The sequence below is a fragment of the Aptenodytes patagonicus genome, chromosome 13 (genome assembly GCF_965638725.1).
Source record: "Aptenodytes patagonicus chromosome 13, bAptPat1.pri.cur, whole genome shotgun sequence".
NCBI classification, from domain to species: Eukaryota; Metazoa; Chordata; class Aves; order Sphenisciformes; family Spheniscidae; genus Aptenodytes; species Aptenodytes patagonicus.
The window spans coordinates 9951844-9976161 of NC_134961.1; the positions used below are offsets into that span (position 1 = coordinate 9951844).

Consider the following 24318-nt stretch of genomic DNA (forward strand, 5'->3'; position numbering starts at 1 on the left):
TTTTGCCCCCATGGACAGTGTCCTGCCATATTGTGTTGGTGCAAAGTGAACTCAGAGAACTTGGTGCAATTACTCTTTGTTTCCAAGTACGTGGCTTGGCGATGCTACAAGCGCTCTACAGGCTGGTTATGGATGGGCCTGTAATAGACCTGTACGTACAGAGCCAAAAATTAATAGCCTCCTGAGAAAGAGCTGACTTGGATAAGTGCACCTACTGTAAGGCCACTGGAGCAAGAGAGGGACAGAGAAGTCTGTATATTTTTATTTCAAGTTCAGGAGTCTCCAGCTTCTGAAGCTGTAATCTGCTGATAAATGCCTAGTTAGGTTCAAGGTTTCCTGTAAATACAAATGGCACAAAATGCTGTTTCACCAGGAACTGTGGGTGGTTTGTGTCTCTGCCCTTAACACAGGCTCTCAGGGAGTCTAATGATGGGCTCTGGGTCTCCTGGTTTTCCAGCCACAGCCCTGTAGCCCAGCTGCCCTGAACCTGGACCCTCACTCCACATCTCTGCCTCATGTCAAGGCTCGAGTGGGCTCTTGTGAGTTCAGACCCTTTTGGAGACCCTCTCTGAGCTATTCAGCTGGCAGATGTTTGCAGCAGCCTGTGCCTTGCAAGGCAGCCGGTGTTACTCAGTGGGGCTGTGGGCAGGAGCGGGAAGGCACGGGTACATTGGCAGCCCTGGCTTCAGCCCTGCACTTCCCCGGAGCCTGTCCTGGCCACCTCTCCAGTTTTTATAGAATCATAGAATCATAGACTAGTTTGGGTTGGAAGGGACCTCTAAAGGCCATCTAGTCCAACCCCCCTGCCGTGGGCAGGGACAGCTTCAACTAGAGCAGGTTGCTCAGAGCCCCGTCCAACCTGACCTGGAATGTTTCCAGGGACGGGGCATCCACCACCTCTCTGGGCAACCTGTGCCAGTGCCTCACCACCCTCAGCGTAAAAAAATTCTTCCTTCTATCTAGTCTAAATCTACCCCCCTTTTAGTTTAAAGCCATTCCCCCTTGTCCTGGCACAACAGGCCCTGCTAAAAAGTCTGCCGCCATCTTTTCTATAAGCCCCTTGAAGTACTGATCAGCTGCTGTAAGGTCTCCCCGAAGCCTTCTCTTCTCCAGGCTAAACAACCCCAACTCTCTCAGCCTTTCTTCATAGGAGAGGTGTTCCATCCCCCTGATCATTTTTGTGGCCCTCCTCTGGACCCGCTCCAGCAGGTCCGTGTCTGTGTTATGCTGAGGGCTCCAGAGCTGGACGCAGTGCTGCAGGTGGGGTCTCACCAGAGCAGAGCAGAGGGGCAGAATCCCCTCCCTCGACCTGCTGGCCACGCTTCTTGTGATGCAGCCCAGGATACGATTGGCCTTCTGGGCTGCGAGCGCACATTGCTGGCTCATGTCCAGCTTTTCCTCCACCAGTACCCCCAAGTCCTTCTCGGCAGGGCTGCTCTCCATCCCTTCATCCCCCAGCCTGTAGTGATACCGGGGGTTGCCCCGACCCAGGTGCAGGACCTTGCACTTGGCCTTGTTAAACCTCATGAGGTTCACACGGGCCCACTTCTCGAGCTTGTCCAGGTCCCTCTGGATGGCATCCCGCCCCTCTGGCGTGTCGACCGCACCACTCAGCTTGGTGTCATCTGCAAACTTGCTGAGGGTGCACTCGATCCCACTGTCTAGGTCACTGATGAAGATATTAAACAGTACCTGTTGCAATACGGACCCCTGCGGGACGTCACTCGTCACCAACCTCCATCTGGACATTGAGCCGTTGACCACTACCCTCTGGATGCAACCGTCTAACCAATTCCTCACCCACCGGACAGTCCACCCATCAAATCCATAGCTCTCCAGTTTAGAGAGAAGGATGTTGTGGGGGACCGTGTCAAAGGCCTTACAGAGGTCCAGATAGACGACAACTGTAGCCCTTCCCATGTCCACTGATGTAGTCGCTCCATCATAGAAGGTCACTAGGTTAGTCAGGCAGGACTTGCCCTTGCCTTGCCCTTTTGCAGACTCTGCTTCAGTGTCTCCACCCCTCCAGTATTTATTGTGCTTACGCTGTTGTATCACGCTCCGTCCTCCCCAGCCAGCACTCATTAAAAGGTAATATCCAAGAGTTAGCCTCCTGCACCCTCTCCAGGGAGGCTGCTCTCATGTGTTGGCAGGTTTCGATGGTTCATTCCTACCAACCTGGGTAGATACCAAGAAGATTTAACCCCACTGGTGCCAGTGGGCAACCACTGAAAGGGCAGGGAATTAAGCCATCCCTATGGTTGCTAGTTACATCAGCTCTGCACAGTATAGTGGGAACTATACATGTGTAGTTGTCTTTACCCACATGCTACAGTCATACTGATCTGAAGGTAAATACACAGAAATACCTGTTTTTCGCAGCTGGAACATGCATAAACATCCATGGCGATATAGGAATGAGAGTTTTGTGTCTGTTGAGCTATATGGTGACTCTCCCCGATAATCCTCCCCAGGGACTCATGCTAATATTGCAACTGGTCCAGCCATGGCACGCAGATGCCACTTTAAAAAGAAAAGTTGCTCTGCTTAACGTATTTTGCTTCATCTATCCCTCCAGCCTCCCTCCCCCTAAAATAATTTTGACTACTCAAGTGTCAGAATAGACAAGCTTGCTGTTTCAGACTGATTTAAAATCTTCCCTTTAGTGTCACGCAGTCAGGAAACAGACATTCATCCTGTTGGGAAGAGAAGATGCATTGCTTTCCAGTGGCCCCAGAACTTGCATTGAGCCTGGAAAGGCCTAAATTTAATGCACTGTAGTTTAGTGACATGTTTATCTACAGAAACTCTACTTGCTGTTGTTTTTAAAGGTCTCTGGACTTTAGCTAGCAAAAGAAACTTGGCATGACAAGCGTAGAGGTTTTTTTTATATATATATATTTATATATATATGTGGAATAAAAATTGTCCAATCTTAAAAGCATTTATAAGCTCAGCTTTGGAATATCCAGTCTCTTATGTCTCTCATTTCCCTGTTTCTTTTGAACTTGATGCTATGTTTCCACCCTCAGGACAGGAGGGAGCCCAGCTCAAGGTTGCACCATGAGGCAATGCTGCTGTGGGTCACCAAGCCCTTTGCTTCCCCACCTGGTAAATCCTCCCCATACAGAGCTGAGATGCTGCAGGGCAAGGGGACAGGTAGAGCTGGCATGACCCTCATTTTTTGGTATTTTATTATCACAGTCAACACAGCAAGATATGTGGATTCAGGAAAAAGCAAAATGTTCCAATTTTTAGCCCAAGGTTTTCTGACTGTCTCTTGATGCTGGAAGGCAGAATCTCTTGAATTGTCTTTTTTTTCAGAACAAGCTGTTTAATATTAATGCTGATTACCCAATTGCTCATTTCAAGGAGAGCGATAGCAACTTTCAGAGCTTTGGGGACTTAATTTTCTTCTGGATTTATGGGCAGCCGCCCAGATCTCTCCAGCGTGGTTTCTTTTCTCCATCATCTGTATTTTTCCAGAGAACACTTTAAAGGTATTTGAGTGTAAGCTATTTCACATCGATCCTTGGCTTTTCCCATCTTTTCTGTCTCCTTATTAAATATAACAGTGTGTTTATAATATTTTTAACATTTTTACAGAAGATCAAGCCAGTCAGGAAACAGTTACTAATGCGTTGGAAAGGCAGAAGTATTTGACATACTTGTCTGTGAACCATCAGCATCTAGAGGGTGATAGTGGATAAGGCAAGGAAGAGTTGCCTGAAGAACATTTAGGGAGAGAAAATGAGAGAAAGCTCTGTTCTTCCAAGGCATTGCCTGAGGAAGATCTACTGCAAATTACCAACAGACAGTATTTTACCGGCTCTGAACTATAAATGAGTTTTGTTTAAGTTTGAGTCTGCATGTGGAGCTTGCAGTGCTGAAGTCCCTCCACCATTTAGTGCAGCCATTCCTCTGGTACTGCGAGCTCTGTGCAAGAATTGAGCCCGCATTTTGAGTGGATGTCGTAGTGTCTCATTAAAGCATTAATGCTTGGAGAAAGCGCTAAACCCTGATGGGTTTTCGACAAGCATCCCCCTGGGAAGAGGGAGAAGTCTCACAAAGCGCTATGTCAACAGGCGCCACGTAGCTTGCAGTTCTCATGCTGGACATCATTTCTTACCGGTATGTACCCGCTCTCCTCCTGATAGGATGAGAAACGTATGAATCAATCATACTGCCTGCTCAGTGTCCTATAAATTGGAAAAAGATGCAGCTGGTTTGCCTTTTGGTTTTCTGTGGTCCTTAATTGCCTCTCCATTATATCATCTAGTGTCCCTTTCTCCAGCCTCTTTCATATCCATCTTTGAGAATGATGAGCAGTCAAGTGTGATATGCCCCGAAGGTGACTGTCAAAACATGCTGAATTATGCAGTGGTCCGGTGTTCCCTTTCTTCTCTCTCTTTCTGCTTTGAGTATTGCTGGAAGAATAGTTGCAGCTTTCGACTGGGAGGTCAGGATTGCCTTTTAGATTAGGTGGGAGACTTTGGATTTTGCATGATTTAAAATGTAGACCTTGGCTAGTCTTTCTATGCGTTGAGGCTTTATATACTGTTGATATAATTCTGGGGCTCTGTGGATCGCTCCACTCATCCCACTGTGAGCTCCGGCTTGTTCCCTGCGTTGTGTTCCCAAGTCTTTTGTTCAGTTTCAAATGACTGACTTAATTAGCCTTTTGACGGCCAGATATTTTTGTATAACGACATTTTCCCAGGGATTAATCTGTTTTTTTCCTGCTCAATTTAAGGTCCCTGGAACTAGCGTTGTGCTGGCCTATGCAGTTCCCATCTCTCCCTGTCTATCACTGCCATCAAACCATGGTTAAAGAAACCTTCTCTCCCTTAGGGCAAAATATGAAGAGATGGATGTAGGCTGCGCTGACATTATCATTGATAGCTGTGCTCGAGCTTGGTGGCAGCTCGCAGAGCCAGGTGGCTTTATCCAGCTGTCTCCATCCCCAGCACAGGCGGAGCTCAGCGGAGCCAGCGCTCCCTTATGTCTGAGCACCCCTGCCTGGGGAGCCAGTTGGTGTGTGGCAGGCTAGAGGCAGGGTGCGAGCCTCCTTGCCGGCGAAACGGGGAGGAAAGCTGGCGGTGCAGACGGACCCCGAGCCAACGGTGGCCTCCGCCTGGCCCCAGACTGGGAACTGAACCACGGTTGGATCCATCCAGCCAGACCCTGACGGCAGGGCTGCGCTGCTCCGGGGGTGGCGTTTATCCAGGGACGTGCCTTTTTAAAGCACGTTGCAGTCACAAGAATTAATTGATACTTTTTACAGTCTTGAAGTACAGCCTGGGGGAGAGGGAGTGCCTTTTAGGCTTCTTTAAAGTAATCCAGGATTTTACACTATAATAATAATAATACTTACTATTATTACTTATCTGGGACCTACACAAAATCATTGATGTTTGGACTTTGCCATCCGCCTAATGTGCATTTTGCTGATGCACAACTTCTGGTTGATACTGTTGCATAAATAAAATAAGCCCTGTTAATTTCAAACTCCTTGAGAAACATATACATGCAAAAATGTAAAGCTTACTCACGGAAAAAGGGCAAAATCAGCAGGAAAAGAGAGAGATTATTTTCAATAGTGTCCTTTTAATTAGAGCGATAATTAATTCTTTTCCCTGACATGCACATACAGATTACTCTTTTAAAATATTCCTGCTTGAAATAAAATGACTTAAAGCTACATACCAGAGGAGCAGATCATAAATCTAAAGGAGAAAATTCGGGACTGCATATATTTTGTGCACTCCTTTTGAATCCAAAATGGTCACTGAAAGGCATGCCATAAAATCCAGCTGCAAGGTGAACAAAATACTCCTCAAGACCTCAGTGCTGAGAACAAGCAGAGGCTCCATGCAGGCACAGGAGGCTGATGAAATGGAAAATGGAGTTAATATATTTTGCGCATACACAAATTACATCAGCTGTACTCTTTTTCCAGGGGACAAAATGCTTCCTACAGTTGGTCTAGATGCATTGTATTTCTGTAACTTTTTGTGGCATTATGGACTTTGAAGGTAGCTCAGGAAGGGATCTTGTTTGGAAAATGGATGTGGAAGCAAGAGATCGCTTCAGAAAGGGTGGGAGAAAGCCAGAAGCAGGCTCAGGTCAGAGGAGGAGGTGGCAGAAAGGCCCGTGATAGTGCACGCACCAGAGCTGGGTTGGACATGGGGTGGCCCGACGCAAACCAGCTCTCCTGAGCTGGGGGGTTGGTGGCAGCAAGCCTCTAGTGAGCCCATTTCTTTTGGTGGGGGCTGGCTGGCTGTGGAACAGAGATGGGTAATTCTGGGGGAAAATAGGCTTGATCTGAGGGTCTGAGCTTCAATTGTGGTGATGGAGAAATGACAGAGAAGGGTGGAGAAAAAAGAGGGCAAGACATCAAGGGCTGGCGCAGAGGCCGAAGGTGAAGAGAGGGGAGAAGAGTGATGTGGTTCTGGAGGAATCTAGGCATCCATTGCTCTTACCATTTTTTTACTAAATTATCACACAATTCCCTTTATAACTCCCTCCGCCGCGCCAGAGGAAGCCTCTGTGTATTGCTGCATGCCAAACCCCAGCTTGCAGCCTTTTGCTCCCTACTAACATTGCCACAAGCCTGCACCAGCGCCTGGAGCTCAGTCTCTCGGCGCTGTGGAAAGCCGGTGAAATGCGTTCGGCACAGCAGGGAAGCATCTCACTGCTTCCCTGTAATTACACTTGTGAAAGTGCCTCCATGGAGAAGACAAGCCTGGAGGACCTGCTCCTACGTGGGAAATTTCTCCTGAGGGCTGATCCTGCACACAGGTAGTGCCAGCCCTGCTCAGAGAATTGCATCGTTGAGTTGTGCTGCCTAGCCAGGGTTTGATTTCTTATGGCGGTGATTAAGACTACTCATTTAGGGACATAAAAGGAGTTGGCTCTCTAATTGCACATACAGATGTTTCCAGACATAAAGCAAAATGATGCAGGGAGGCTATAGCATCCTGCTCACCGTTCTGTACAGAGAGGCCAGTGCCAAAATGAGGAATTAAAAGGACAGAAGGAAAAATAAACGTCAGGAGCTTTTCTTCACCTGTAAAGGAGATAATACTAGAATGGTCATGAAAGGAGAGGTGGAGAGAAAATGTGGGTGTGGGAGAATGGAGTTCATGCTGCCCATGCTAGGTTATTTTGCTGCTCCCAGGACAGGCTCCGGGCCACAGAGCCACGGTCAGCAATTCAGCCACAAAGACCTCACCAGCCCAATTTCCAGTGGTGCTAATCAAGAGAAAAGAGTTTCCTCCTTTTCCTTTTTGACAAAAGGATTTCCACACATCACTTTATTCGGTTGCTTTTCTCCAGACATCAGCAAGCCAGGGAAATAAAGTTTCCTTCTTCGTTGCTGTTCATTAAGCTAGGTCTGAAGCACCTTGGTGAACCTCAGGTGCCTCTCAATTTGCAGACGGCTTTGCAGCACTGAGACAAGCCACATGGCTGGGGATCCACAAAACCCTTGATTAGAGGATAGAAGTCTGGTTCATCCAAGCTCTGTCTAGAGCTACAAAGGAGAAGTAATCATGTACTTCTACCTGCTAGAGTGGTCTAAAAATTACTTTTTTTGCCTTTGAAGGACCTTGAGGCTTGTATTGTTCAGTTGAAGGCAAAGAACACAGGGTGCAGTAGGCGGCCACAGGGATGCTTCCCAAGAGCACCGCACCAAATCTGTTCCTTAGTCTTTTGCCTCAGCCATATGCTGCACACTGCCCTCCCTCCTGCCTTGCTTGGTCTTAGTGAAGTCCCACGTGGCTGGAGAACCTGTCGAAGGCCTTTGCAGTCCTCCTCACTGCTTGCTGATTGGAAGGGCCTCATCTCCTTTGGAGAAAAATGAGGGGTTTGCTCCAGTCCTCCTGTATTTATGTGACCTCTCGGCCTACAGTGCAGCGGATCAAAAGGGGTGGGTTTTTTGCCTACCTGTCTTCTCTGCAAGTTAGACATATGATCGGAAAAGGAGGTGTGGGCACATGGGGATTTGCCCTTCACATCTATCCAGACAGGTGTACCCCGTCCTCGCTCAGTGCCACATTTCAGCCATAAGCTCCAGTGCTTCTCTGGGTACCAGAGGCTGCAGTTTTCTGTGGTGGGACCCACCCCTCCATAACTATCTTTCTTCTTCTGCTTAACAGCTTCCAGTTTCATTTGTTGCTTGTTCTTGTTCAGCACTTGGTGCTGAATCTGGTCTAGAGAGGTTGTAGCTGTAAAGGCAGTCACAGTGCATGTTGTGTTGGGGAGATAAACGGTTAAATGTCTCAGCTTCAGCTCGAAGCACTGATTTTTTGGGTCTTTTTTTTTTGTTTGTTTCAGGGCACATCCAAGTTTTCAGGATAGCTGAAGGTGATAGAGATGGCACCTTAATTGAAAGGGGTCAGAGTGTTGCATGTTTCTCTTGCATTAACATTCTGTGCATATTCCTTTTTAAACCCGAAGGCTCTGTCCACTGTTCCTTGCTGGCCTTCGGAAAGTGAACTGCTGGTAAAGGGCTTAAAAGGCAATATTAAAAGGGGAGAGAAAGAACTGAAAAGGGGATTACAAATCCAATAAAAATTGCTCTCAAGAGTAGACAGTATCTGCTGGACAGGAAATATATTTGAGTTTGTGACTAGCTGCAAAATACCTCAGCCACAGAAAGTCTTGAGCAGAGGGTAAGCCTTTTGCTCAGTTAATCATCAAAGACAAGCAGAGGACACTCAGCTTGCACAGGGATCAAGTCCAAAGCCGCCTCATGCATATTGCAGCGGCTCTGTCCGTACGGGCGTTGGGGTGCTGATGGAGCAGCAGCCACCGCGGAAAAATTTGCTGATGCCTCTTAGCGTGTGCAGCCTGCGGTCGTGGAAGTGAATAGTTTGCTTTTGAGAGGTGACAGCCAGGCTGCTTCGCACTTAGTTCACCTGATGCTTGGGGTCCATGGTGGTCACACGGAGATCTCTGGTGATCTGGGGTTTGAAGAGCTCTGAAAATGGGAGGTTCCGCGCTTTTGACCAGTGCTTGGGTGATAGCATCAGTCACAGCTTTCCTCTAGAGTGGGGGCAAGTTATTTGGGCATCTCCAGAAGGTGTCAACAGCAGATGTTGATTTTAACATCCCCCTGGTTTGTAAGGGATCATTCTCTATCACATTCATCCCATGCAGATTATTGCACAGATAATTTAAGATTTTTCATCAATATTTACCTATTCTGGATTTGACCACAGAGGGGAAGGTGCTCTTAATCCCATCAGCAGACAGCGGAGGAGGCAGCGGCTCTGACACTGCGCTTCTGCCTGCGCTTCACTCCCTGAATGCTTTGTGTTAAAGGCTGAAAATTTTTAGCTTGGACCTGTTCTTTTTGTGGATGCCGTTTATGCCTGTGTCTTTCATCCGAGCAGCAGAGCGGGTGAGGGTGGGAAAGGCAGGATGCTGGCACAACCCCCTCTCTGTGCACCACGTATGAAGTGCCTTGTGTAGACTTTGTTGGAGTCTTTCTAAGAGCATCTGCCTCCAGTTGGGGTAATTACTACTCTCAAGCTGTAGTAGTGAGTATCTCGTTGATGGAATATGAAAGTGAGCAAAATGTCAGTTCAGCACTGCGTGGAGGCCTCACTGACACACAGGCTGCTTCTGAAATTGCTGGCATTTTTTTCAGTTAATTGCCTTTTTAATCATAGTGAAATTGCTCCTATTTGCATGAATATTCCAACAGCAGGATCAGTTTGCTCTTGTCAGATACTCACTACATATCACATTCAGTTTTGCTTAATATTTAGAGGATCAAACTTTTTTTCCCTCTTGATTCCCTCTGCCTGCCACAGGATGGGCAAATATTCATTTATTTATTTCAGGAAATATTCTCCCCTGCCCCTTACCTGCTGTCCACCTCCCTGCAGGCACCTCCAGAATTAGAAAACAAAATTGTCTTAAAATGAAAGCCCAAATCACTCATCTCAATAATTAAAAAGGAAGCAAACCCCGTGCCCGTACACACCTGCCAAGGCTGAGCCTCGCGGTCAGCAAACAGCATATGGGAGAAGTGCCCGTGACAGCGGAGGTTGTCACACGCGTGCCCTGCTGCGTTGTCCCGGGAAGGCGAGGTGTGAGTGATTCCTGGTTGCGGTACTACTGTTCGCTCCGCCAGCATCAGTGTGAAGTGCTCCTAATGTACCGTAAAATGGCATCGCTTGCACCTGAGTAGTCATTATTACCACCAGTATCGCACACTATTAGTATAACTGTTGTGCATGGGAATCTCTGCGGTAGACTGGAAGCTGGCTTGTACAAACCACACAACAAATCGCCGTGACAGCCTATTTATAGGGCAAGAGGCAGCAGATGGGGACGGGCAGCTAAGGGACAGCGAGGAGCAATGAGGCGTTGATCTCGGCAACCCGGCCGGGGTTGTAACCCCAGGTGCAGACCTTGCTTGGGCGGCTGTCCCGGCACAGCAGGAGGAGCTGGCACGGCCGGGGATGCCCCTGCCCAGCTTGTTCCCCTGAGCTCTCCCTGCCAGGGCAGAAGGGAAGGCAGCGCTCCGACCTGCGTGGGAGACCTGGCTCCATTGCTATCCCTGGCTCATTAGCGGAAGGAGGATCTGCATCGCCCAGGAAATGTCAGAAACAGCAGCTTGGGATGTTGGAGACACACGTTGTGCTGCCGTGGGTGTCCCAGTTGCCCAGGATAGATGCACCGAAGTGTTGGTAAGGTGCAATGAAAGCGTTGCTCAGAGGTAGCAGCACACCAGCACCCATCCACTTCTGAGGAGGTAAAGCAATCGGAAACAGGCTAGACAATCAGTCATCTCAAACAGTCAAGTTTTAAGCAGAAAACATTGATTTTAATGGTAATTTCTGCATAAAAATTAATGGCGCTATAAAATCTTAATTTGGAGTTTCAGAACAAATAATGTGATAGTAAAAGGCAGCATCCTGGAGTAATTTGAAAATGAATTAGGCCAGTGGAATCAAACTCTCCCCACTGAGATGCCTTTAATTGATCATCCCCCTAACAGCTAGTTTACAAACATATCATGAGAGCGCTTGCTGCCCTGGCACCTTCCAGGCAACACATCCAGCATCAGTATGGAAACCGGTACTTCCGTCCATGTTCCTTCTGGGTCCCGGTGAGGAGACGATGGGGAGGAAATAAATCAAGCACAGTCGGTTCAGCATGAGTCTTTGAGGTTTGAACAGGGGAAAAACATTCTCCTGCAAGAAGCAGAAGCCGCGAGTCTATAATTAGCTGAGCCCTTCAGATTGGCAATAGGCAAGTGGTGGTGAATCCCTGTGGATCCTCCGTGCTGACAGCACTATTAATATATCAGCCGAGTGCTTGGATGAGGGTGGCGAGAGTTGTGTGTGCGTCAGGAGTAATATGTTTTCGACGTCTGGTCTCGTTCATCGGAGTGATACTGGGGGCTGAGCTGTGATATGGGGCAGGAATGCTAGAGACTTTTTCTGAAATGTAAAAAAAATTTGCTGCTTCTTACTTAATTACAGTCATGGCAGTTGCTATGTTGAAATGCTGCTTTAAAAGCCTTTGTGAGTAATTAGTGTCAAAAATATAAGATCTACAAAGCCATAAACTCACAGCTTGGTAATATTACCAAGTACTAATTAAAAAAAGAAAAAAGACAAGTCTCTCTTTCATGATAAGATTTCCAGCATAGCGAAAGATAAAAACGATGCAATTTGCAGATGATAGGAGGGGAAAAAAAGGAAACCTGAGAGAAGGATTGAGGAGAAGAATGTCAATATCAACAAGGCTGTAGATCTCTGGGTGATTTGTAATGGTAAGGGTAAGGGAAGTGAAATATTGGAGTCTGAAGACAGAAATGTAGTCAGGAATATATCCTGGGAGCATCCTGTGCTACGAAACAGAGATAAGGTTGAAGATCAGGCATTGTGGACGAGAGGGATAAAAATACTGCTGTATTTGGGACTAAATAACCTGGCACAGCTCTCAGGAGCAGTAAAATATTTCAGGAATGTCCAAACTGGCAGAAATAGAGATATCACATGCAAATCCATGAGTGTACTGTGGCATCTTGTGAGGGATGTGTGAGATCCCATCCATATTCCTCCTGACCAGTCTGGACCCCTCACTGGACCGGTGTTACAGAAGCAGACCCAGCCCAGCAGAGGGAAACCAGGCTCACACGTAGCAGCCCAGAGAATTTGGTTATACTGAGATGAGGTGTTTATCCTTTGGAGAAAAGACTAAGAAGAGACCTCATTAAGGTATAAAGAAAACCCTGCTGGGAATAAAAGATCAAGGCTGTTTGGGTTATTGTCAAATACATGTGTCAAGGGACATAAAGCTAGTCTGAAGAAGGACCTGAATTCTACGAAAAGTAAGCTGAATTTTTTTTTTAAACAGCACTTAATAATGCAATTATAATAACAACTTGTGCTTTCTCATGCCTTCCAATTTAAGATCTGAAAGCACTTCACAAACATGAATTAAGCCTTCCAGGACCATTGTGAGGTACAGCAAGTATTCCTCTATTTTACAAACTGAAAAACCGAGGAACAGCATGTGTACAAGGCAGCACAGCACGTGCAGGAATATGTCTTCGTTTTAATCAAGTTGGGCATCGCCTCTGAGCTTTGCCTGCTCCCCGGGTGCAGTCCTGCGCCTGGAGCAGAAGCTGTCTCCTGATTGACTCTGCGTAGTTCTTCATACCACACCTTCCTACGTTCTGAGACCTTGACCTTTGTGGAAACAGTGAGGCATTTATGAATGGGAAAAAGAGCAGTGGAAGGTGGCCACGTGGCTGTGTGCTGCCCCATTGACTGCTCACGCCGCTCCGAGATCCTGGGTGTCCCTCAGCACCAGCGGGTTGAGTTTTTCTGTCCTCAGCCTCACTAGCGTTACGCTGTGTGCCAGCAGTGTCACAGGAACCTGGGGCAAAGGGGGACTTCTAGGCAATTTACATCTGATGTGGCTTGCAAATAACTGTATTTAGAGTGCCATTGTGCTGTCAAGGGAAGTCCCTTCCCCTGGTGCCCTGCACCGTTCCAGATACACAGCTGAAGAGCAAGGGAATTAGAGGCTCATCTTTTGAAGTGTTTCTCAAAGGTTTCTGTTCTTATTTCCAACTTTAACAGAAGCGTCTGCAGGCAGGTGGCCGTTTGGGACTGGGAGTTGTGTTACAACTGTACCAGCCCTGAGAGTGAAGCGGCAGATAGTTTCATCGCACGTCACAGGTTGTTTTGAGTCTGGAGTCGTGTGCTGCTCTTTTCACCTTGACAGCGCTCTTGTGGAAGGACCATTAATATGGGTGGCAAGTCAGTGGGAAATAAAATTGTCCTGCCCTTAACAAGCTGGCCCCACCTGACCTTGAAGACATTATTTTGTTTCCCAGATGTTTTAAATTAAGTGGTATTTCGACTAAGGTGGTTACATATAAAGTGATTGGGATAATGCTTGCTTGAGCTGAACATGCTCAGCCGGTGCCTGTTAACTCCCTGGTGCTGCATCCTGTGCCTGCTATCCTGTTCACCAACACAGGTTTCCTCTAGATAGTGCATTTTCTCCTTATTTTTCCTCACTCTGCCCCTCTCTGTAGCATGAGAACACAGGCCAGCCTGCTTCGACAGGCATGCCATGCACGAAGCTTGGGGTCTTGGGTTTAGTCTGTTTTGATGGCACGTGGGTAACCAGGACATGGGGCAAGAGTCTGCAGGAGGGAGCTATACCTCGGAGGAGATGTTTGCCATGGCACGTGTTGCCTACTGTATTTGTTTCTATACCTTAAGTTCATCCTCTAACACTGAGACCACATAAGGGAACGTTTCTGCAGGTTGCAGAAAGAACTGATTTGTGGTTTCTTCTTCATCATCCAGAGGACCGAATATCCCTGAGATGTTACTGGCATTTTTTCTAAAGGCTGCTTCACAGGAAAGCGTTCCTAGAAAAATTATCTACCTCATTGTTATTCATGCCAAAATGTTGGGGCAGTCCTACTTTTCTTCCACCGTGCAGCTAATCACTGCATGGGGCTGTGCTTGCAGCTTCAGCAGTTCACCATTGTTTGTTAGAGATTAAAAAATAACAATTGGTGGTGTCATCAAATCAGTGCAGCTAGTGAAATCAAAGCCTCAAACACAATCAGAGTTCTACATGTCTCACGGAGGAAAAAGCTGCAAGAGCAACCAAATAGCTGTGCTCCCATTGCTGCTCTGATCCCATCGGTGGCATCGGTGGGGGAAATTGGATTGCTGCATTCCTCCAGTCTGTCTTCTACACCGAGAGATACTGAACACATCAATAAACAATAGAAAACAAGGAGGGCATGTGTTCAGAAGCACTTCAGGCTTCGGGCTAAGTATTTCTAGAGAGTTTGCTAGGAACAAAAATCTAACTGAAATCGATGGCAGTGTATCTGCTATTTAATGCCTAGCCAATACGGCGTGGCACTGGAATACAGCATGTTCTCACCTGCCTCTGTGCTAAGTGGACAAGCTGCCGTGAGCTGATCCAGATGAGAAGTATGCATGTGAATTACACCCTCCGGAAGAGAGGCAGAGATCCCACTAGCTAAGCCTATGTCGGAGTGAAAAGGCTGCAACCTCCTGACTGGTCTGGACTGGGAAGAGGTGTTTGCAGCCACTTCTGGTGCATATCAGTAGCAGCAGTGTGTGCAGAAGGAAATAAGGGCTATTCATCTCCCGGATAGATAGGGCACTTCAGTGGAAGATGGGGCTGAATTTTCTGGCAGAGCCTCTCACTGCCAGCAGCACCTCTGCAGTGTCCGGACTGAGCTGGAGCCAGCTGTTTTTCATCCAAGCACTTATCTTACCCAGGCGCTCAGCTGTTTGAGTGATGGCTGTGCTCATCTTTAATGTAGATGTAGGGCTGGGTGTCAACATACTGTTCAGAGTGAGTTGTGGGCATCTCCCAGACTCCCTTGGTCTGACATTATTGCTGTATTAGGAGGGGAAAAGAGGATAAAAATCTGCAGCGGCCCTGGCAGCCTTGGGAGGAGGAACAATTGTCCATCGCAACCTGGTTGTTATCGGTCTGAGCGTGGAGTTGGTTTAATGCTGTTTGGATCACTGCTGCCAGGTCTTTGGGCCAGACAAGGGTGGAGGCCACAGACAGAGGCAGGCTGGGCTAGATGGTAACCTGGCATCGGTGGCTGCGCAGTCCCAACGTTATCTCTACGTGATACCCTGACTTAGAGGGAAGATGGAGGGTGATGGCAGAGGTGACGTGGTGCTGCAACACTTTGAAGGACACTCCTCTGTAAAGAAAGATTAGAAACAGGCTGGTGGTAAGACTCTGTGCGCTGAGATATGACAGCTTCTGCACCAGCAAGTCCATGTTATGGTTGAGGGTCAGTATTTAGCACTGGGGACACATGGAGAAGGTTCAGGTGTCTGAGTTAGCATCCAAGTCAGTTTCAGGTGCAGCCAATGGTTTCAGGACATCTGTTTGCACAGCGGAGCCAAATTCTGGTAAGATGGTCATCATATTTGCCACCGACCTAGGCAGCCCCTGCTATGGACCTTGAAAAATTGTCAAGGGTTTGGGCTTTTGCTTCTGTAATGCATGCTGGCAAGCTGCGACAGGAGAATGTGCTTGAATCCAGGCTGAACTAAACTCTGAATGAATTGATGAGTTGATTTGCTATCCTGTCTCGTTCCAGCCATTGAGATTTTGCAGATCCCACAGCCAAATGAAGGGTTGTTGCAGTGATGGTGAGAGATAAGCCAGGACACCGTGCTGCCATTGTTAGTATTCAACTGGAGTCATGCAAGATCAGAACTCTAATCTGTTGTTCACGCGATTCACGGTTGTAGGTTATCAGGGACTCAAGGTGATCCCTAAAGCAGGAAGGCCACGTGGGACACTGCAGCTCTAAAGACGGAGACCAGTTGCGTTGCACAGTGGAGCTGGTTGTCAGCGTACTCATCCTGCAACTGGGCATCAGCGTGTTTGGGAGGTCCAGTAAGTCCGTCAGTCTTCAGGAAGGGGAGAGAGGGGAAGCTGTGACCTCTTTGTAATATAAGTAAAAATCCTGCTATCATTTGTGCTCTGCCAGCTGCTTTCCCCACTGAGCTGTCCTGCCTGCACCCTCTGATGGAGCAGCAACTCTTTCCTTATGACTAGGAGCTCCTTTTTGGTGGCTCCACTTGCAGCCTGACTGTCATGGCTCTCAGTCTTCTCATCCTGAAATGCTCTTACAATGGTCCTGGATTCCCCTGGGAGAAATTCCCTGTATTTCTCCCCACACTCAACAGGAGTGTCAGCATCTGTGTGATTTTATGGCTCCGAGTCTGCCTTCCTCTGGGAACCTGCCTGCACCAAATTCCCTGGCACAGTTTGAGCTGCAGTTTTGTCTGATGCTTTTAAGAGTTGGGAATGGCTGTTTTGATGTCTGATATCTGTGAACATGAAAGGCTCCTTTCCCTCTAACTGTGCATTGGGCAGGGCAATGCCTGTCTCTCCTAATCAAAAATGTAATCAAAGATCTCACTTCTCGTAAAAAATGTATTAAAAAGAAGAAACGATGCAGCATATTTCTATTGGCTTCGCTGCTGGTTTGCTCTGGTTTCTACTTCTGTGCTGCTCCCTCCTGCCTTTCACAAAAGAACCTCTGCCTCAACTTTCCCCATGTGTTGAGAGGTTTAATTGCAAAATGTTGAGCTTTGAAAACAAAACAAAAAAAACCCATTGTATTTGATTCAAGTGAAATATCGATTGTCCTTGAGTTCCCTCACTGCAGATATTGGCAGCGTTTTGTCAGCGCAAAGACTGAGTAGAAAGATCACAGCAAGGAAATAAATATTCCAACTGGACGGTAAAGAAGCTGAGCCAGGAAAATAGCTGTGCCCCATTGCTCCCTCTCTCACAGCTGCTTCGTAATAAATGGTCTGTTGACCCGATGTTAACGTTTCCAGTTTACAGTAAGCAGCATTTCCCTTAAACAAGATACTGATAAAGTGAAACGAGGGAATAGAGGGGGTGGAGAGCAGATTTGCAAAACATGCTGGAGTGAGAAAGTCGGAACATACCGTGTGTGTCTCAAGAGTGGGAACATGCCTCAGTGTGTGAATAAATATATAATGTATAGACATATTCTCTCTCTTCTCAGAAATGAAGTTTTTTGAGTAGTCCCAGATTGTGCTGCTTTCAGTAGCACAGCAAAGTAAAAGGCAGGGCGCTTGCGCAGAGAAGGTCGGAGTTGGTGATTGAGGGGTTGGAGGATGGCAGTTTGGATGGAGCATCCTCGCTGCTCGAAAAGGAGACTGGTCGCGGAGAGGGGGCTCAGGCGTCGCTCGAGCCAGCATGCGAGGAGCAAGTGGTCTGTCTGGAGAGACACAGTGTGCTCGGGTTTGCTCATTTTCGTCTTGCAGACAAGGGCTAATAATTCACTAATGGACTTCAGATTTTCATACAAATTCAGTTGAGAGGAAAGAGCACGGGAGGAGAAATCAGATAAGTGTTAGCACAAAGTTATTTGTTAAATGGATTTTTTTATTGTTTTCTAAGAAGCCTGCACAGAGCTGTTGTCCTCTTCTTAATTCCTCTTCTGGCATTTGTTCCCTTTTTCACTGCCTCCACAATTCTCCCATTCAAGTCGAAAAAGCCACCTCCGAAAGACCAGTGTAACATTAACAGAAATTATTAGCAGCAGTGATTTCAATATTCAAATGGACATAATATTTAGTAATAGACTGGGAGTTGTATAAATAGAGTATGAATGCCTGGTAATGAATCATATCAATAATTTTCACATACAGACTGTGCCTTACATTTCTGAAAGGCCTTTACAAATACCAATTGATTCTCACAGCATGCCTGCTTGGTGGAGGAGTTGTTATTAGTTCTAGTGGAGGGTGAGGATATTGAGATGCAGAGAAATGATGCTGCTTGTGTAGTTCATGCTGGGACCCAAAGTGAGGAATAAAGTGGGAAGCTCCTGACTCCCAGGTCTTAATCGTGGGACTACGCAGCTCTGTATGATTTCTTTGGCATGGCTGGAAGTGGTGGTCCTCATGGACAGTGGCATGAGGAAGACGGTCCTTGGCAGACCCCAAAATCTGGGGCTGATGGGATGTGGGTAAAGGCAGGAGTAATGCACAGTGAATGGCAGAACTGGTCTCGATGGTGCTGTGCTTTAAGCTTATAGTCAGAAGTAGCACCCGTGCCCCACGCAGGTGGGGGCTTGGGGTTTTTTTGACCTATGGAAACATGGTTTTCCATGCAGGAGAGTGGCAGCTAAAGCAGACATACTCCAGAAAGAGAAGGAGACATCTTGAATCCAGCTGTGCTTTGTAACTTTCGCCCACCTCAGTCAAGGAGGGTAATAGCTGAAGAGTACCTGAAATACTGGAAGTCTCTTTTCTAGCATGGCATCCTTACTCAGCATTCACCACATTGACCGTCTCTATTTTACTGTTGCCCTTCTTAATTCTGCAGTAAATTGTTCCAGCCTTTAATGTCTCTCCCAGTGACTGAGGGATGCAGTGAGTGATGGAGATCTTCTTCAGAGGAAAGAGGCAGGTCACATAGCACATGCCTCAAACAAGGGAAACCTAGTTTATCTTTTTCCCTCGTTTTGTACTGAATTCACCAAGGCTGACTGACTGCCCAGGAGAAGAGGACATGCTCTCAACCTGTATAAAAACATGACATGGTACTTCTAGCCTTTTTTTTTTTTTTTAACACATCTTATTTTGACATCTTACTTGCTGTTTTGAGTGACACTATACACTGAGAAGTTGTCTTTAAGCTGGCCACAGTGGCTTTTTATTCTGAGAGGTTACATCATTTCCGAACCCATCAGCATGTTAAGAGTCCTTTAAATTGGCAGAACAACATGCACTACACTGCACTTGTCTGTATTGAATTTCTTCTGCCATAGCGTTGCCCAGTGACCCAAATTTCACAGGTTCTCCTGGTCCCTCACAGTTCTCCACACTTCTGACCCAGCTAAGTCGTTTTGCCATCTCATAGTTTTTTCTGTCTCCTAAGTTATCAATCGGTGGGCTGAAACTACCGATTCTTGTCATCATGTTGCCACTCTCCTCCCCGGACCTCCATGGAGGTTGGCAGGAGACCAAGGGTGGAAGGATCATCCAAGTTCCTCTAGAGCTGAGAGGCAAAGGAGGGATGGGCAACCCAAAGCAACGTCTTTCCAGAGCTTAATTGCTGAGCCCCAACCCCAGTTCAGCAAACTCCCACCGCTCTTCATACAGGGACCAGAGGCAGAAGGTGGCAACCTGGTGCCCACAGCCCAGAGTCCAATTTTCCACCTTGGACCTGTGGCTTTCGGAAAGAGCATGTGCATTTCTCGGGGCCATCCCACAGAGCCAGATTTTAGCTGTCGAGCTTTAACGACTGTTTTGACAAGCTTATTGAGCAACTTCATTGTCTTACCTTCCAGATGAGACTTGGCCACATCTGTTCTTTTAAATCTTTTTTTTTCCCCTACCTCCTTATCAACTTATAGTTCAGCATGGAGTTTTACCTTTCACTGCCCAGTTTCTAAGGTACATTAGTACTCTTTTTTAATGATCTTTACCTGAAGCTTTTTTATAGTCTATCTAAATAGTATTTGTAGTTTCATTAACTCTTTCAGAGAAGAATATGTATATTGGTGTCAAGAGGACTTTCTTCTACACATAAGCTATGCTCTTCCAACTGGATTATGTTATATTCCTCTGTGCTCTACCTCAGGTATTTTGTTCCATGAACTGAGTCTAGCGTGTTTAGGGAATAGATTTTTTTTTTTCCTTCTTAAGAAAAAGAAAGCAAAAGAAAAACATAGCAACGACAGCATGGCAACAGCAGCTGCTGCACAAAAGAAAAATAGGCAAACAGACTTCCGAAACATGTATTCACTGTTAAGCTATTTTTAATGGTTGGTGAGTATGTGGGAGTATTATAACAAAATAAGTGAGAAAATAGCTTACAAATAATTCATAAGAAACTTTAGATGAGAACATATCGTAATGACTTCAGCCTCCTAGCTAGCCCTCATGCTGTATGAATCTCCACATGCACAAATGTAAAGGTCACCTCTGATCTACGCTATTTATATATTGTAAATTCATCCATAGGCACGTATATAAAATTCCATACAAGAAATAACATCAGTGGAGCATTAAGGTTAAATAACTGGGCACTAAAAAATAAAGAATTGTGCATCCCTGCATAGCGACTTAAGAATAAATCCATCTCATTACGTCCATCTCTGCCTTTGCACCTTAGTGGCAGAGGTTTCCCGGCTGCGTGGATGCAGGGGGGCCCCGCAGCCTGGGTGTTTCTGGAGGACTTGCAGGAGCTGTACGTGGCTCCCGGCTCCTCTGCTGACCTCCTGTGTGACCCTGGGCATGTTGCATCGCTTCTCTGGGGACCTCTTTCCCCATTCACCTTTTGTCTGGAGCACAGAGGCAGGAACCTCCAGCACAGAAACACTCGTATTTGCATCTTTGGGCAGAGCTCAGCCAGAGGTGGGGCCACGTATATACTGAAAAGTGACAAAATGAGAATGAATAGCATCTTCCCTGATCAGCCTGAGAAATGTTATGCTTCACCATCTCCTCCCCAAGATGCCCCACTCTCACTGCAGACCAGTAAACTATGGGAAGTCTTTAAGTAAATTCAAAATAATTCATCGAGAACTTGAGAGAAACAGCCTCAAAAGTGTTGAACTTCTTTACAGTTGCAGCCCGATCTGTTGTGCTGTGTGAGCCCTTTTTTCTGCTGAGATATATGATCCATGGGAGACTGAAGGCAAACACAGTCTCTTAAGTCTCCTCCGCAGTCCCAGTGCTTTTGTTGGCACTGAGAGAAACACAGCTCAGCCCTCTGCAGCCAAAGCTAGATTCATTTGCCTTTAGAAACAACACAAATCTGTTTTCCTGGTTAAATAAAGTCATTTGCAGGGTCCTGTTGTGGGAAGGATGTGTCAGCTTGTCCTGAATGGAGCAGTCATTAGGATGAATAGGTTGGTTGTTGGGCTGGAACAGCCCTCTGCACACTGAAGTGCCCTTCCCGAGACAGGCTGAGCCCTCGCTTGGGTACTGCGCCCGCAGCCGGCGTGGGATGGCTGCAGGTGCCTCTCTGCATCACTGCAGGCTTTATTGCAGGCATCCCCTTTCTACACCATTATGGGGAGTTTATGATTGATTTATTGCAAAATGTTATTAATCCCACATGTCGCACGTTCCCTTCCAGCCCCGTGGTTTGAGAAAGCTCTGGTTTCTACAGCAAAGGAGGCAAATGGGACTCGAGCACCGAGTCCTTCGCATGGTTCTGCGTTACCTTGCAGACGTAGGAAGCCCATTTCTTCTTGTCTCTCAATCTCAGGTAATGCTAGTGCTTCCCTACCCTTCAGAGGTGTGATAAGCAATGACTAGCTAATGTTTTTAATTCTTCCTCATTGCTGTAGACTTACTTGTTCTGGACAGTTTGGTGTGTAACTGGTAGGGAAGGAGGTTGGTGGAGTTCTCCAGATGACGTCAGGAATGAGGAAGCAGCAGCTACAGTCGTTTGGTTCCCTCTGAGGCTTTTTTTCAAATGAAGTTGAAAACAAGCAAGTGAAATGCAACGCTTAGAAGCACTTTGTTTGTAAAATCCTTTCTGGTTTTAAATTACTTCGTTTAAACATCTTTGTCTATGAAACCTCCAAGGAAGCTCATCCGCTTGTTTTCTCATATGCATCTGCTTTCTGTGTGTTTTTTACACAAGAAAGAATGCACGTATCTCATGTACATTTATATATACACAAATAAGTGTAAATTGAATTGTAAAATACAGGCTGGTTGAGCAGGACAGAGGTCAGTGATCTAAAATAAACCTGCCAGCTTAGTCGGGATGTGCTCTGTATTACGGCACTCATTGTTTGCTGAGGTCTTTTCCTGTGGCCTTCTGTAACATCTGAATATGTATTGACACTGTTTCTACAACGTATTTAACGCACAAATAGCCTAGATTCGAGGCATTTGAAGAAATATTTCTTGACTCTTTTGCTGTTTTGTTTGTATTTTTAGGTTGTGAAAACAATTCTCAAGAGCATTGTTAGGTGTATCATACCAGGAACACCTCTGGGCGTGCTGGGGAATGTGTGAAAGCAGGTTTCGAGAGCTTTTATTTTCACACCATGTTTCAGTTCTGTAGTGATAAATGTTTTCTGGAGTACAAACCTAGAGCCCCTCCCCTTCCAGGTCTCGGTCCTTGAAATGTAAAAAGGTTTTTTAAATTTCAGGAGTTTGCTTGCAGTAGGGTTATGTCACTCTTAGGCACTAACAGGGCTGCTCAGCTGTGTGGCAAGCAGCACAAAGTGGAAACTGCTGTTGATCTTAGCAGCTGATGGCATTAGACAAGTAGGGCTCATACAGGACCTGTGGCAGAGATGAAAGGTAATGATATAGCATGGGAAAAAATGAGGGAGGAACAGATCTTTTAGGCAATTCTGCATTGGCGATTGACCTACGACTCAAGCCCAATATCCTCCGCCAGAATTTTTCACTGTACTTTTTGGGCTGTATGCTGGGTAATTCCCACGTCCTTCAGCAGGTGGGATGAATGCTGCCGAGTGCGGACAGCTGGGAGAGAAGTGTTTGGAGTCCCTCCCCCCAAAATTATCTTAATTCAGGGCAGTACTTGGACCTTGTGGGTGTGGGGGAAGGAAACTGTTCCTGCTCCTTGCATACAGCATCCTGGGTCTTCCTCTACCCCTGTAGGTAGAACCAGCCTGCGCAGGCCTAGCTTTAACAGTCTCATTTTGTTACATGCCCAACCAGTATGCGCTCCTTTCAGCCGGACGCGAGCATCCTGCAGGGTGAGTGAATGTTAGGCGGTGGCTTTATTGCTGCAGTGCTGTAACCACAGACAGCCCAATTATTTCAAATGGGCCTCAGCCAGTATGTTCGGATTTGGTTAAGAACTTTTTGAAAGATAAGAAGCATTTAGAGCTAAGGGTTGGCTCCAGCCTTAGTTATTTACATTGGGGTTGGGGGGATAAAGTCTTTTATTAGTGTCACTGTTTAAATATTTTGGCTCTCTATTCCAATATTGTGAAAGAAGGAACCATATGTGTTCCTAGAAAGAGAGCCTAGTACAGCCGTTAATCAGGAGAGGATCTATTAATGTATTAACGTTCAGAATAATGAGCAAAACCAGCATGCACTGGAGAGACTAACACATATCTTTAGTCTGCGGTTTTCAAATGTTTGGAAAATGTTATATTCCTCCATCTTTCTACAGCTGATTTTCTGCCAAAAGAAGTTTTCTTCTGCTGTTAATTTTAGAAAGGTTAAATGTATTTACAAAAGCAAACATAAGTATGGAGTGATGAAAACCAGGAGGATGTGGGGAGTAACAGGCTCCCAGGCTGCAGAGTTCACGGCAGGAGCTGATCTGGCAGGGAAACTTGTAGGCACGTCCTTTCCTTAATGTTATGCAGAGTGGGGGATGTGGTTGGAGGAGGTATGAAGCTCAAGCTCCCTACCAACTGCCCACCACCACCTTTCTCCAGGAGACACTGGACGACGTATGTGTCTGTCTGCAGAATGCTATTGGGCTTTAGGGAACATTGCCGAAAGACTTGGCACAGGAAAAGGGCAAATTTTAAAGAGCTCGAGAGTGGGAGAGATTGCTGGTTGAGCAGCTCGGTTGCCTCGAGGTCATTGCTAATTAGTGGCATCTTGCCTAAAGAAGTGAACACTACATTTTAATGCTGCTATGAAAACCAATCATGCTGTCTCCCCTTTGCGTCCCATGCTACTGCCTGCTTTGCTGTGGCATCTGGAGCAAGCTGCACAAGGGAAGGGAAGAAAGCCCTCTTAAAGGATGTGGAAGGATGCTGAAGTGGTAGTGGAGCTCAGATGAGAGAGGCTGGAGCATGACAGCTGTTACTGGATCATGCAAAAAGCCTGCCAGCAAAAATGCATCAATTTGTGTGATATCCGGGTGTCTTGTCTTCTGTTTTCATAATTGCATACATGGTGTCTGCATAAATCTTTCCCCCCTCCCTGCACCTCCAGCGAAAGGAGCTGACTGGCAGATGGCAGCACATCAGTGGGAGAACACCAGCAGGAAGAGACAACCAGTCAGATGTGTGTCAGATGGGGAGGGCCAGGGCCTGAGGCAGATTCCTTGGAGGTTGCTCAAACATGGTGCATTCACTAAATAGAAAACCTCTCCTTTTCCCTACGGGAAGAGGAGCATGTTCATCCAGATATGAGAACCAGCAGCACTGTCTTGCCATGTTCTTCAGGAGGTTAGTGCCAAATGACAGCACAGGCGGCAACAGCAGAAGCTTTCAGCAAATGTGTCGTAGCCCAAAGGTCTGAGTGT

At 46.6% G+C, this 24318-nt stretch overlaps 1 protein-coding gene across 4 annotated transcripts in view; it reads left to right on the forward strand.

The window, feature by feature from the left end:
• Nucleotides 1-24318, forward strand: part of MAD1L1 (mitotic arrest deficient 1 like 1) — a 387234-nt gene that overhangs the window by 350357 nt on the left and 12559 nt on the right. The window lies entirely within an intron of this gene.